This window comes from Podarcis tiliguerta, assembly GCF_965153285.1.
Source record: "Podarcis tiliguerta genome assembly, chromosome: 2".
Lineage (NCBI taxonomy): Eukaryota > Metazoa > Chordata > Lepidosauria > Squamata > Lacertidae > Podarcis > Podarcis tiliguerta.
Genome location: NC_139535.1, coordinates 15,153,727 through 15,169,438, shown reverse-complemented (window position 1 = coordinate 15,169,438; position 15,712 = coordinate 15,153,727). Strand labels below are relative to the sequence as shown.

The following is a 15,712-nucleotide window of genomic DNA, read 5'->3' as shown; positions in this document are numbered from 1 at the left end:
TGGGTTGGCAGGAGCTGGGACTGAGCAACGGGAGCTCACCCTGTCATGGGGATTCGAACTGCTGACCTTCCGATCGGCAAGCCCTAGGCTCAGTGGTTTAGACCACAGCACCACCCGCATTACCAACCTTAGTGGCCAGTTAATCAGAAATGATGGACGAACGCACACCTCCTGTGGTTGATCAATTCTCAGGGGTTTAGATGCCGTATAGTAAAAGCTATGGTTTTCCCAGTAGTGATGTATGGAAGTGAGAGCTGGACCATCAAGAAGGCTGATCGCAGAAGAATTGATGCTTTTGAATTATGGTGCTGGAGGAGACTCTTGAGAGTCCCATGGACTGCAAGAAGATCAAACCTATCCATTCTTAAGGAAATCAGCTCTGAGTGCTCACTGGAAGGACAGATCCTGAAACTGAGGCTCCAATACTTTGACCACCTCATGAGAAAAGAAGACTCCCTGGAAAAGACCCTGATGTTAGGAAAGATGGAGGACACAAGGAGAAGGGGATGACAGAGGACAAGATGGTTGGACAGAGTTATAGAAGCTACCAGCATGAGTCTCACCAAACTGCGGGAGGCAGTGGACCAGAGCCTGGCGTGCTCTGGTCCATGGGGTCACGAAGAGTCGGACACGACTAAACGACTAAACAATAACAACATGTGGCTTAAGTGAATTCAAACCTGTTTAAATTGATTCTGGATCTCAAATAAATAATAGAATGGAAGGCAAACACCTTTAAGAAGCTGCTTTCTGGGACAATTGATACTGTTCTAAATTATGTGGCTCGGCCTGTAATACATCCAGATCAGGGTCTTTGTTCTACAGAGTTGTGAGGAAATTGTATCAGCTCCAGAATTGCCAACATATATTGCTGGCTTCTTACCAAATAGTAGCATTTCTTTTAAATTTGTGAGCTGACAAAGCTCCTAGCAGGATTGAAAGTTGAGAAATATGGGCTAAGCAGTTCCAAAAAAGGCGACTCCCAGACTATTTAAACATTTTATTGAATGACAGAATGAAGGAACAGTGAGAGCACACACCATGCGGTTTGTGATTAATATTAGTACTTGTGAGTGGATTGAATAGGCAACCTTACCTTAGCCTGATGGGGCTAACCTGCTTGTAAGAGCTTAGGGCAGACATATTAACATCAATGGGGCTGCAAATGAGGTGTACGGTTATGGTCAGATTAGATTTTACACAGAAGTTCTAGTGTGAGCCCTGGACATGTTGGAGCAGTATTATTATTATTATTATTATTATTATTATTATTATTATTATTATCCCACCCATCTGGCTGGGTTTCCCCTGCCACTCTAGGCAGCTCCCAACAGAATATTAGAAACACGATAAAAGATCAAACATTAAAAACTTCCCTAAAGAGGGCTGCTTTCAGAGGTCTTCTAAAAGTCAGATAGTTGTTTCCTTGACATCTGATGAGAGGGTGTTCCACAAGGTGGGTGTGACTATTGAAAAGGCCCTCTGCCTAGTTCCCTGTAACCTCACTTCCCACAGTGAGGGAACCTCCAGAAGTCCTTTGGAGCTGGACCTCAGTGTCTGAATAATGGGGTTGGAGATGCTCCTTCAGTTTGGTAGCCAAGATGGCAGGAGCAAGTTGCTCACATTTTCTTCCAATCCCTCTCCCTTGGAAACATCTTGAGGACAATTAAGCATTGCTCTACAATCACAACCAAATGCAGTGCAAACAACAACAGTTGTGTTAAGTGCTGGAGAAGGGTGTAGAAGGGAGGGGATCACCCAGTGTGGCAGGAGCAGGAGAGTAGATGAGCTAACTCTCCAGCCAAGTTCCCTTTTGTCTCTCCAGGCAATGCAGAAGCATACATAAAAATCATGTTCCTGACTCTCTGGGGAGTCTCCCCCACTAAGCTAGTGGTGGCGAAACTGGCCTTCCAGATATTGTTATACTCCCAATGGCCATCAGCCCTCAACAGTCAAGGATGATGGGATTTGCAGTCCAGCAACACCTGTAGGGTCACAAATTTCCTACACTTCCGCTAAACTTTAATCCAAGTTCACTGTCCTTTCAGTTGTCCCAGGGGTAAGTGTGGCATAAACGTCTGCAAACATGTATTCTCCTGTGCATACGCAACAAAGAGGTGTTCTTATGTCCCCTGCAATTATTAATATCATGGTGATTGGTTTGTGTTCCTGGGACCAACATCCCATAGGGTTTTATTTTTTAGAGGTCCCTTTTAAAATCAGTAATAATAGTAATAATAATATTGGAACTGAAAATCGCTGATCATTTTTTTGCACCAAACATGGAAAGAGAGGAACATCAATACAAATATACTGAGCTAATAAGGAGGAGGGTTGGGGTTCTGACCATCAGAGCTGGTCTGCCAGTTAGATGTTTGATTGCCTCTTCTTTAGCACAGAGGCCAAGCTCCTCCTCTTTGAAGTCAGGCACAGAATGGGGCTTGCAAGGCAGTTCTATTTTCCCCCTGGAAGATCTCTTTGCCAGTGCACTTTCTGGATACACCATAAAGCCAAGTGAAGGAAGGTGCCCCTTGTTTGTTTGTGCCTAAAATGATCCTGCTGCTAATATCGCTTCATTGGTTTTTTGGGGTAGTAAAGTCTGAATATGTAGACCTCTCATGCCTACGAACACCTCCAAATAATTATCACAGTCCAGGAGATTACTTCATTGCTGGAGTTATACCTGTGAGGACAGCTCTGTATCCAACCCATGACTTCAAGTCTGACCCTGTCCATGACTTCATCCCGTGAGTGTTACTTGCTGTTAGCTTTAAATTGTTTCCAGTCAATTCCAATCTTCTCTGCTACAGTTTGTATTCAGAATCAGCAGCAGATTCTTAAGCAAATTGGTTTTGAAAAGTGATATGAAAGGTGAATGAAGAAGTGGAGGATTCATGTGGAGAGATGAAGGAAATACGCTCCAGTGCTCACAATGTTGTTGTTGTTTAGTCATTTAGTCATGTCCGACTCTTCGTGACCCCATGGACCAGAGCGTGCCAGACACTCCTGTCTTCCACTGCCTCCCACAGTTTGGTCAAACTCATCTTAGTAGCTTCGAGAACACTGTCCAACCATCCCATCCTCTGTCATCCCCTTCTCCTTGTGCCCTCAATCTTTCCCAACATCAGGGTCTTTTCTAGGGAGTCTTCTCTTCTCATGAGGTGGCCAAAGTATTGGAGCCTCAGCTTCAGGATCTTTTCTTCTAGTGAGCACTCAGGGCTGATTTCCTTAAGAATGGAGAGGTTTGATCTTCTTGCAGTCTACGGGACTCTCAAGTGTCTCCTCACAATATCCGGACACAAACCTGGGTTTTCCAAACTTATTCTTGGCAAAATACTGTCCCCGCTTTGGTGAGATATGAGAGATGCTGTTTCACACACTTGTTGGTGTGAGTAACTCAATATGTTCATTTCCATAAGTTATATAAAAAAATCCAATTCTGAGTGGGGAGCAGATCCACCTTATTTGTCCTGTAATATGCAATTTTACATCATAAGGAACTCATTCTCTGCGTGTTAATTCTTATGTAGTTGAAATGTCACCATTCTCACAAAAAGGGAGGTAGCATCAGACTTGGGGGAACTCCAAAGTTTGCAAAAAATAAAATTTATGAAACAAAACGTCAGCCAGATGCAACATGTAGATGGTAGATGCTCAATTTCCTTTTCATTCCAGGATACTGGAAAGGAATTATGAACACATCCTGGCCATCTTGTTTGCCATTGATGAAATTAATGAGAATCCCAAGCTCTTACCTAACATCACCCTTGGCTACAGGATCTATGAAAATTGTTTCAGTGCCAGGACAGCCTCTGAAGCCACCATAGACCTGTTGTCAACTAGACATTGGATGGTCCCTAATTTCAGGTGCGGAAGGCAAGGGAAGCTCCTGGCTGTTATTCAAGGAGGGGACTTTGAAACCTTTTTCCAGATTGCAACCATGCTAAACATTTACGAGGTCCCTCAGGTAGGGAGAACATCATGGGCTGGGCAGAACAAATCTCAGACCAAATGCCTTAACTCTTGTGATTGAAAGTGGGGTTTATTTATCTACTTGCACTGCGTGCTTTCGAACTGCTAGGTTGGCAGGAGCAGGGACCGAGCAACGGGAGCTCACCCCATCGTGGGGATTCAAACCGCCGACCTTCTGATCAGCAAGCCCAAGGCTCTGTGGTTTATTTCTTTGCAAAGTGGGTTGCATTTCTAACTAAAATCTGGAGCTTGTATTTCAGATGGCTGGAATGATACTGTGTTAACTGACAATGTTTTGGACTTGTTTTAAACCATTTTTAATCTTGAATTTTAAATCAATTTAAACATTCCCTGGAATATTATCTTGAAGAACAGGAAATAAATAAAATAAGAACATGAATATAGCCAGTCAGAAGGAAGCAAGTACCATTGAGTTCTTGGTTTGGGTCATATGCGCAGAAAAATTGTGTCAGGATGATAAAATGTCCAAATCCAGTAAAAGTTTAGAAAATTGGTGATTTCTATCACCATTGTAAAATGAAGGCCAATTGTGGAAAATGAAAACAATATTCAAGTGGAAAATGCAGCAAACTTTGGTTGGTTTGGGAAAGTTCATACAGTTGTACTCTAAACTGTCTCTAGAGGCAGTTCTGTAAGGGAACCAAATGTATACTGGTGGGAAAGAAATATCAACAATCCTATACCCACTTTCCTGGGAATCAGTCCGATTGAACTCAGTGGGACTTTACATCTGAGTAGACAGACATGTGTGAGGTTGTGCTGTTAAGTAGAAGGCATTGTTGACTAGCAATGTTATTTCCAACACTAAACATTCTTTCCTTTCCTTACTAGCTGATTTACGGTTTTGTCAATAATATTCTGAGTGATGGAATTCATTTTCCCTCTTCCTACTGGATGAACCCCAAGGAAGCTCCACAGTTCAAGGGGATAGTGAAATTGCTGCTGCATTTCAGGTGGACGTGGATCGGTCTCATTGCTCCAGACAATGATGGCGGAGATCAGTTTGTGAAAACCATGAAGGCTGAGGTTTCTGGGAGTCCTATTTGTGTAGCCTTCACATACGCAATCCCACGGATATTTTCTGTTGAAATGAATGTTCCAAAAGACATGCTTTTAAGTTGCGTAGCACATCTGACTCAGAGGAAAGCCAACGTGATCATTTATTACGGCGATTCCGAATCAATGTTTCTGATGCCACACGGGCTGAAGGAAGTTGAAAGACAAAGCAATGCCGCTGTAGGGAAAGTCTGGATTTCCACAGCACTGTGGGGCTTCACCTTAACCACATCTTTCTCATACTGGGACATGACTTTCTTCCATGGCGCTTTGTCATTTGTCTTTCAAACGGACAAGAGGATAAAATCCCAGAAACTTTTCTTGACTGAAGATTGGGGTTTCCTTGATAGTGTTTGGCCAGACATATTTGAGTGCTCTCATACCCACCACAGATGGTCAAGGAAAACTTGGGAAAGGTGCATGCAGAGGGGAAACCTCCCCAAGGGTTGGACGGTTATGTCTGCTGAGAGCTACAATATTTATAATGCTGTCTATGTCGTGGCACATGCCTTACATGCTCTGATCACACCTGTATCTCACCACATGATGACTGCAGAAGAAGGTATACTGGGCCTTCTGAGTGTAGAGCCATGGCAGGTAAAAGTGGGAGAGATTCACTGAAATCACAACTGAAATAGGAAGAACATGTTTGTTGTTGTCACACACTTGGGCCATTTGTGTGTCATAGATTTAAAGCACTCCTGTACCACTTTAACAGTCATGGCTTCCCTCAATGAATCATGGGAACTGTAGTTTTTTAGGGGTGCTGAGGGTTGTTAGAAGACCCCCATTGCCCTCACAAGGCTACAATTTGCAGAATTCCCTCAGCAGAGGGATAGATTGTTAAAGCAGTCTGGGAATTGTAGCTCTGTGAGAGGAATAGAGGTCTCCTAACAACTCTCCTTCACAAACCACAGTTCACTGGATTCTTTGGGAGAAGACACGGCTGTTTAAAGCATTGAAAGGCAGGCAAGAACTCCTGCTTATGTACATATAATAACTTAGTTCCATCTACCTCACAGGGTTGTTGTGGAGAAAGAAAGAAAAAGCGGGGAAGGCAATGGGCACATCCCTGAGCTCCTGGACAGAAAAGCAATATACATCTCTAGAACGTAGCATTCACAGGTTGTGTAGAGAAAAATAAACATGAGTCCAATAGCACGGTGTTGTTGTTGCTGAATGCCAAGTTTCTCATAATAATAATAATAATTTATTTATACCCCACCCATCTGGCTGGGTTTCCCCAGCCACTCTGGGCAGCTTCCAACAAAATATTAAAATACAATAGTCTGTTAAACATGAAAAGCTTCCCTAAACAGGGCTGCCGTCAGATGTCTTCTAAAAGTCTGGTAGTTGTTTATCTCTTTGACATCTGGTGGGAGGGCGTTCCACAGGGCGGGTGCCATTACCAAGAAGGCCCTCTGCCTGGTTCCCTGTAACTTGGCTTCTCGCAGTGAGGGAACCACCAGAAGGCCCTCGGAGGAGGACCTCAGTGTCTGGGCAGAACGATGGAGGTGGAGACGCTCCTTCAGGTATACTGGACCGAGGCTGTTTAGGGCTTTAAAGGTCAGCACCAACACTTTAAATTGTGCTCGGAAACGTACTCATTTGTGCTCATTCATTATTCAGTTACGGGTGGGGGCACCAAGCTGGGGTGCATTACTGAGACTTGGGTTGGTGCAACTACATGACTACCTGGGTGGGGAAGAAAGCTTGCCATGGTTCACGGGAGTTTGTTCTCCCTCACCAGGAAACCTCTCTTTGCCTTGGAGCAGAAGTAGAGGGCCTACATCTACTGCCAGGTCTGAGAGACAGGTCAGGGCTGCTGTTGGTGTGCCGCCCACTCATCTGCCCAAAAGCTTCTCTGACGTGGTTTTCTTTTTCTTTGCTTTTCCTTTTCCCTCCAAGTCTTTATTTATACTCTTCAAGTTTATGCATTTCATTAGTTTTACAATCACTTTAACATTTCAAAGTTTGCCCTCTTCCTGTAGTTCCTTAAATTTATTTTTTAACCACTTCTGCATATCCAAATTCATTTAATTTGCTCATTTAATTATCTCCTTTAAATATATACTCTTAAGTACCTGCAGGTTATTACAATAATCCTGCTAATGTTTGCAAGTTATCTGTAAATATTCAATAAACCATTTCCATTCTTTTATAAAAAGTTATCTTAATTTCTTATTCTTCCAGTAAGTTTCGCTATTTCTGCATATTCCATAAGTTTTTGCATCCATTCTTCCTTTGCTGGGACTTCTGCTTCTTTCCAGTCTGGGGCAAGTAACATTCTTGCTGCTGTACATAAATAAATTTCTATACAATTTAGGTAGTCCCTGTAATTCCCAAAAGAAAAGCTTCTGGGTTTTTTTACCAAAGTTATTTTGAAGATCCTTTTCAATTCATTGTATATTATTTCCTAGTAAGCTTTAACCTTACTACAAGACCACCACATATGATAATAAGAAACTTCTTTCTCTTTACATTTCCAACACTTGTTTGATTTAGATTTATACATTTTTACCAGTTTACTTGGTGTTAAATACCAACGATATATCATTTTCATATCATTTTCTCTTCAACCATAACATGCTGTAAATTTTATATCCATATTCCAAAATCATTCCCATGCTTCCAAATCTATATTATGACCGATATCTATTGCCCAGTGTATCACTGAGGATTTTACTTGCTCATCTTTTGTCTCCCCTTCCAATAATATTTTATACATTTTAGACAGTACTTTTACATTACATTCCAACAGGTCTCTCTCCAGTTGTGATATTTGAACTCTGACACGGTTTTCAGCATAGTTCTGAAGGAATCCTGAATGATAATTCTGTAGTGGAGGCTACAGCCATATTACATCAATTCTAGGGCACGGGATGGGGGAATAGAAAAGTTGGAGACTGGAAATGAAAAGAGGAATGGGATCTTAATTGTTTTACCCATTTCACAAATGTTGGCCTTCTCTCCCTGCCTCTCATTTCAGCTTCACCGTTTCCTGAGAACTGTCCGCTTTAACAGCACTACCATGGACGAAATATATTTTGATGAAGATGAGCTGGTAGCCACCTATGATATTGTGAATGTGGTTGTGTTTCCTAACAATACTGTTTCAAGGGTGAAAGTTGGAAAGCTGGAAACCCAAGCTTCCTCAGATGTACAGTTGATTATTCACGAGGAGGCCATAGTGTGGCCCAACTGGTTTAATCAGGTGGGGAATATGTCCTTTGTAAACCAAAACAAAACAAAGAACACCCCCAAACTGATATAATTGTAGTTAAGGAAGTGAGCAGTGATCCTGGAGATCTCCAGTTCAAATGAACAATGGACAAATTAGCTCATCTCAGCTGTCAGGAATGAGCCAGCTCCTAGTGGAACTTTACAGCCAGCTGCAGAACAGAGAGGTTTAGATTTGCTGCAGGCGGAACAGTGGCCAGTGCCGAATCCCCCGGACATTGGAATGCTGGTTGCCAAGGGAACAACTGAGAGTGGGCAGGAACACAGCCAAAGCTCCCAGGAAACTCAAACAGGTGTGAACAGACACAGAGACAGTATTGTGGAACCGGAAGAGGTTGGAGCTGATCCAATAAGTCTGAAGAGTCAACGAATGGGAGGGCTGCTAGACAGGAAGCAAAACAAGAGACGTAAGGTGCAAAAGTTTAATATCTTCTGTAGGAACTGGAAGGAGTCTTCAGAAGGGTCATCTTGAGTGATAATATTGGCAGCTTTGTTAGAACCATCTGGAGCTATCTGTTTGCTTTTGCAATAAATCCTCCTTTTTAATTATCTACACTTACTGTGTTATCAATCCTGGAACCTGGACTCCTGACATCAGCCTTAACCTCTCATTTGTTATTTGGACATAATAATCCTGGAATAAGATACTATGCTGATCATTTTTAGCAAGTACTTTGCAGCACCTTAAAACCTCAGAATGAATTGTGTCACATGCTCTTATGTTATGATATATTTTGTTTGGGTTTCCATCACTGTAGAAGGTTTTAGTAGCCACAAACAAAGCAGAAACTCCTCAAACACTAATTTTTTTTCTTGGTGCCCTTCAGACAAGACCTCGTTCTACCTGTACAGAAAGCTGCCAACCCGGATCCAGCAAGGTGGTGCCCGAAGGACAACCAATTTGCTGCTATAATTGTAACCCTTGCATGGAAGGAACCATTTCTACCAAGGCAGGTAAATGACATTGAAGGAACAGCAGACCCTGGGAGACCGAGGAGGAGGTTCAAAATGAATATAGTCAAGCTAGGCCAGAAAAGAATTCTAGCACAATCGGTACTGATTGTTCACAACACCTTTACATTTTTAATCTTCAGTTCTTGAGAATCAGTTTCAGGGCAATAATTTGCCTAATGTAGCCCCAAAGAGACTGAAGTTATAGCCGTATTTTTTGCTCCATAAGTTATAGCCGTATTATTCGCTCCATATTTTTTGCACCTGACCATAAGATGCACCTAGTTTTTAGAGGGAGAATGCAAGGGGGGGGGAATTATTTAAAGGGAGCGCTGAGCAGAGCCTGTATGCATCCCAGACTCTGCTCAGCTCTCCCTTTCACGAGCTGCGAGGAGCGTGTGTGCGGCGCTTGCAGGCTTTTCCCCAAGGAGGGAGAAGGGCAGCCTGTCACTGACGGGTTGCCTTTCTCCCTCCTCAGGGGAAAGCCCCAAGAGCCACACACACACACTCCACGTGGCTCTTTAAAGGGAGCGCAGCTCTTGGGGGCTTTTCTGGGAGGTGGGGGAAGGGACAGAGCTGTGCGGTCTGTCCCTTCCCCCACCTCCCATGAAAGCCAGGGATAGCTCTGCAAAGCCTTTGCAGGGCACGGGGATAAAGGCTCCCCGTGCCCTGCGGAGGCTTCGCACGAAGCTAGAACAGCTAGAGGGAGCGCTGCGCAGCACTCCCTCTAGCTGTTCTGGCTTTGGGATAGCCCCACGAAGCCTCTGCAGGGCACGAGGATGAAGGCCCCCCATGCCCTGCGGAGGCTTTGCATGGCTAAGCCGGAAGCTAGAACAGCTAGAGGGAGCACTGTGCAGCGCTCCCTCTAGCTGTTCTAGCTTCTGGGATAGCCATGCGGCCTGCATTCGCACACACATTTCCCCTTACTTTTTGGGAGGGAAAAAGTGTGTCTTATAGAACAAAAAATACGGTAGCTTGTTCCCCTGCTAGGTACTCTCAGAAAGCCTCTGCTGCACCACATTCACCCATTCAAGCCACTAAACAGCATGTAGTCTGTGAAGGCTATTGACCATAGTAGGGTTGTACACCCCTACAGGCCCTGGGTTGCTCTGGATGGGCCATATCAGTGGCTGTCTCAACCCAATTTATCTCAAGCCCCCCATTTCCATGTCCTGAATCAGGACTTCAGTTGAATCCAGCGCATAGTCTTAGAACAGTTTTCAGATTTTATGGCTGCAGTTTTTCAATGGCACAAAAATACATCTTGGCCATTTTGCCACAGCCACAGTTCTTTTTCTATCCAATCATGCTTCGTTCCAAGTTGTTACAATGGTACAGTGGTGCCCCGCAAGACGAATGCCTCGCAAGACGGAAAACCCGCAAGACGAAAGGGTTTTCCGTTTTCAGAGGCGCTTCGCAAGACGAATTTCCCTATGGGCTTGCTTCGCAAGATGAAAATGACGAAATTTTTTGAGGTTTTTCCCCCCGCTAAGCTGCTAATAGCCTTTTAGCAGCTAAACCGCTAATCCCTTAAGCCTTTAATAGCCGTTAATAGCCCTTAAACTGCCAATAGCGCTAATAGCGCTAATAGCGCTAATCCGCTAATGGGCTTGCTTCGCAAGACGAAAAAACCGCAAGACGAAAAGACTCACGGAACGGATTCTTTTCGTCTTGCGAGGCACCACTGTATTAAAATGCTGACTTTTAGTACTTTTCCATTTTTCACTATTTCAGTAAAACACATCAGTGGGCTGGGCCTTCCAGACCATTGGCTGAAGAATTCTTTTTAGTCCCCCCCAATTGTTCCTTCTCTGATTTAGACATCGCTGCACCACATTTCTTGGCCAGTGCTTTGGAAGTTCATTTTTAAAAGGAACTGGTTTCAGTTCAAGTTAATCATTTTTTCCAAAATGAGCTGGTTCACTTCACGTTCAGTCAAGAGAACTTGTTTAGCTCCCAAAGAGCAGGTCTTCCATAACTCACAGCCAAGATTGCCTTTGGCCTCTTCAGCAGCCTCAACGTTTGTAGCTGGAGTCAGTTAGGGCCCTATCCTCTCAGGCCAGGTGGGAAAAGGTCTGAAAGGTGGGGAGCAGGTCCTCCAGGACTCACAACCAAGATGGCTTACCCTGTTTAATTTGTACCAGCCAGGAAACTGTTAAAGGGATTTCCAATTCTTTTAATGAAAGCTAAGTGTAATGAAAGCTAAGGGTATGAGGGCATTGGGGGTAGGACATGAAGATGAACTATAAATTGTTCAAAGTTCTAGTTCAAAGTTCATTAATTCACCCACAATTATGACAACTGTATTATTCACATATTTTTGAACTAGTTCAGCTGAACCAATTCATTCAAAGCACTAATTGTGGCCTTATGCAGCTCAACATCAACTCATTACCTGATGAGTAACTATTTCTCCTGGTGTTCAGCTATGCTCCTCATTCTATTGATCTGACAGGTTCTGGTAGCCTACCACCATTCTAGATTTGTTTGAGATGTTGCTCAGGATGTGAAGTAAAAGGCATAATGTTGAGTAAAACTACACAAAAGCAAATCAAGCTGCCTCATTTATGTAGGGAGATTCTTGATAATAAGGAAAATTATTGACATTTGATGTACTTAATTCTTTCAGATGAAGATCATTGCCACCAATGTCCAGAAGATCAATACTCAAACGATGACAAACATCAATGTATCCTCAAGACAACAGTCTTCCTCTCCTATGAAGAACCTCTGGGGTTTACCTTGGTTTTCTTTGCCCTATTTTTGTGCCTGACCACAGGTTCTGTTTTGGGAATCTTCATTAAAAACCAAGACACTCCACTAGTTAAAGCCAACAACCAAACTCTCACTTACATCCTCCTCGTTTCGCTTTTGCTTTCCTTTTTGTCCTCCTTTCTTTTCATTGGCCAGCCTCAAAAGGTCTCCTGCCTTCTCCGTCAAACTGCCTTCAGCATCATCTTCTCAGTGGCCGTCTCTTCTGTGCTGGCAAAAAACTATAACTGTGGTTTTGGCATTCATGGCCACGAAGCCAGGGAACAGCATCCGGAAGTGGGTGGGAAAGAGTTTGGCAAACTCCATTGTCCTCTTCTGTTGCAGCATTCAGTTTGGCATCTGCATTGCTTGGATTGGAATCTCTCCTCCCTTCCCAGAACTGGACATGGATTCGCAGGTCAGACAGATGATACTACAATGCAATGAAGGGTCCATCATTATGTTTTATTGTGCCCTTGGCTACATGGGCCTTCTGGCTGCCATCTCTTTTACTGTAGCGTTCTTAGCCAGGAAGCTTCCTGGGGGTTTCAACGAAGCCAAGTTTATCACTTTCAGTATGCTAGTATTTTGCAGTGTTTGGGTCTCCTTTGTGCCAACTTACTTGAGCACCAAGGGGAAATATATGGTGGCTGTGCAGATCTTCTCCATCTTGGCTTCCAGTGCTGGGTTACTGGTTTGTATCTTCCTTCCCAAATGCCACATCATTGTTCTGAGGCCTGATTTGAATTCTAAGGTGCACCTAATGATGAAATGGAAAAATTAGGGTTGCCTAAAATGTAGGCCCCAGTCCCATTTCGGAGGTGCACATGAGGAGCCAATGAATTCAGATATTTGGGGCGTGGGGGTGTTTTAAACACATAAAAAACCTTAGTATGACACAGCCATTTTTCCTGAGAGCAATTTCGCCTGAGAATGCTATACTGTTCTTTCTAGGGGCATTCTGGGTATAATGTCAAACATGCAGCAGGAATACTTTCATTTACTTTCATTATTTCAATGGAAAACATATGTTTCTCATTAAAATGTGACTTTATTACAATACAATGTTAATAAAACAGAAGCACTGAGCAAGACCAAGGCCATATTAGTCTCTAGTTGACCTCTGAAACCTCTTCCAGGCACATCATGGGAAACATTTCCTGAAGACTCAAGGCTGTGGCTTAATTGTTAAGCACCGATAACTACCCAAATAGATCTGTCAAAAGGAACATATATTTGTATGAATGACTTGAGTCTTGGTAGATAGATTTGGGTACTGGGATTGCTCTGTTGGGATTCACAGGATGCTGTGTAAGTAAGTGTGCAGGCTTCAGTTTGCTAGTTGATGCAACAGGCTGATGTAATACTCTCTGTGGAGCTGCTGGGTCAGAATGACTCAGCAGTAATGTGCTGACAGTTGATTGGCTGCCACCGGTTTAAAAGGGAAGCCTGTCCAGTAGTGTGGTGGAGTAGAGGAGTGTGGAGTCTTCTTTTGCCTCAAGGTGCAGCCAGGTACTCTGTCTGATTATATGAACTGCTTCTGTAGATATTTGTATATATATTTTGCTAACAATAAATAATACTGCACTAAAGAACCTGGGACTCTGAGCATTCTGCTAAAGCGCCGCGAGGAATTCGCGACATGCTCAACATGTCAAAAGAGTGTTTGGGCAACTCAGAAAAGACAATTCAGCTGACATTATCAACCTTTGCAACTGACAGCCTTGTAAATATTCCTGAATCATATTTTTCTGCGCATGTCATGATTTACCTGTACAACCCATTTCTGTGACAATTATATGGGTGGCCCTTTGGACACTGACCAGGCGTTCAAAATCTTTGACACCCTTGTGATTGGGGTTCTTCTTTTTTGAGGTGAGAAATCTCTTTTGCAGCAGATCAACAAATGATCAAGGCTTTCAGATATACTTGGTTGCGAACCTCCAATTTTCTTTTCCTTCATCTCTGACTGACTAGAGAGCCTCTTAAGGGACTGTGAGCCCATTTGAAATCAAGGGAGATTGTATTTTATTTTTGCTCACAATATTGTATGTTGCTTCAAGTTGCCGTGGCAAAAAAAGTGACCAATAAATTTAATAAATTGTTGTTGTTGTTGCCATTAGTAGCTTTTCTCACAGAGTGACCCATTAAAAGCAAAATAAAAAGCTAAAAACACAACTGTAGAGACAATGGCAGGACTTACAGACCTTGGCTTACTCAAAGAGGCCACAATGCAACCCTTCAAATTAAGGGCCAAAAATCTGAGTAAAGAGAAACATCACTGTATGATGTCTAGGATGGTGCCAGACACGCCTCCACAAGGAGAGCATTTCACAAGCCGGGGGCCACCACGGAAAGGCCTGATTTTGGGGTTGCCACCCTCCAAACATCCTATGGAGGGGCACATGCTGGGCCCCAATTGTGTTTGCAGGGTCTGGATTGGTTCATGCAAGCAAAGGTGGTACTTGAGATTGTGGGGTCCTGAGCTACATAAGGCTTTAATAGGTCAAAACTGGCATTTGAATTGAACCTGGAAACTAATTGATAGCTAGTGCAGTCATGCTGGCAGTGGTGTCCTATGTTCAGACTGCCCTGCCCAAGTCAACAACTTGGTGTCAGGAATGATCTAGCTCCAAGTGGAACTTTACAGCCAGCTGCAGAATACGGGCAGGAACAGAGAGGTTTAGATTTGACACAAGCTGAGCATAGGCTAGAGCTGCCAACATTGACTCCCTCTGACCTTGGATGGCTGGTTGCCAAGGGAACAATTGAGAGTGGGCTGGAACACAGCCAAAGCTTTCAGGATGCTCAAACAGGTACATACAGACACAGAGACAGTCTTGCAGAACAGGAAGAGATTAGAGCTGATCCAATAAGTCCGAAGAGTTGGTGAATGGGAGGGCTGTTGGACAGGAAGCAAAACAAGAGACTTAAGGGGCAAAGGTTCAATATCTTCTGTAGGAACCGGAAGGAGTCTTCAGAAGAGTCATGTTGAGTGATAATGTTGGCGGCTTTGTTAGAGCCATCCAGAGCTATCTGTTTGTTTTTGCAATAAATTGTCCTTTTTAATTACCTATGCTTACTTTGTTATCAAGCCGGGACCTGGACTTCTGACATCTGGCAATTGAATTTTGCACCAGCATCCATTTCTGAACCATCTTCAAAGGCAGCCTAACATATAGCAAATTGCAGTAGTGATGTAGGCATGTGAGAGCTGGACCATAAAGAAGGCTGATCGCCGAAGAATTGATGCTTTTGTATTATGGTGCTGGAGGAGACTCTTGAGAGTCCCATGGACTGCAAGAAGATCAAACCTCTCCATTTTGAAGGAAATCAGCCCTGAGTGCTCGCTGGAAGGACAGATTGTGAAGCTGAGGCTTCTCATGAGGCCACCTCATGAGAAGAGCAGACTCCCTGGAAAAGACCCTGATGTTGGGAGAGATGGAGGGCACAAGGAGAAGGGGACGACAGAGGACGAGATGGTTAGACAGTGTTCTCAAAGCATGAGTTTGACCAAACTGCGGGAGGCATTTCTTCCCCCCACTTACTCTTTGAAATCACCCCACTTCCTTTTATGTCATACTTTAGGCACCACTCGAGAGCATTGTGTGTCTATTTTGCAGTTGCATTCCAAATACAGTGGACACTTGGGTTGCGAACATGATCCATGCAGGATGCACATCCGCAACACGCAGCATCTGCAACCCACAGCGGCATGAGT

The 15,712-nt window shown here is 43.6% G+C and overlaps 1 protein-coding gene and 1 pseudogene across 2 annotated transcripts in view; one reads left to right on the top strand and one right to left on the bottom strand.

The window, feature by feature from the left end:
• Positions 1–7,216: 7,216 nt before the first annotated feature.
• The window catches only part of LOC310670884 (C-type lectin domain family 2 member D-like), a 291,130-nt gene continuing 282,634 nt past the window's right edge, over positions 7,217–15,712 (bottom strand). Inside the window, exon 7 of the mRNA XM_083426715.1 lies at positions 7,217–7,382. The gene's annotated coding sequence lies outside the window, so the exon portion shown is untranslated. The remainder of the gene's footprint in view (positions 7,383–15,712) is intronic.
• LOC310672935 (vomeronasal type-2 receptor 26-like) lies at positions 8,081–12,892 on the top strand (annotated as a pseudogene). The gene is made up of 3 exons: positions 8,081–8,263; positions 9,117–9,243; positions 11,870–12,892. The product of its transcript is annotated as a vomeronasal type-2 receptor 26-like (transcript).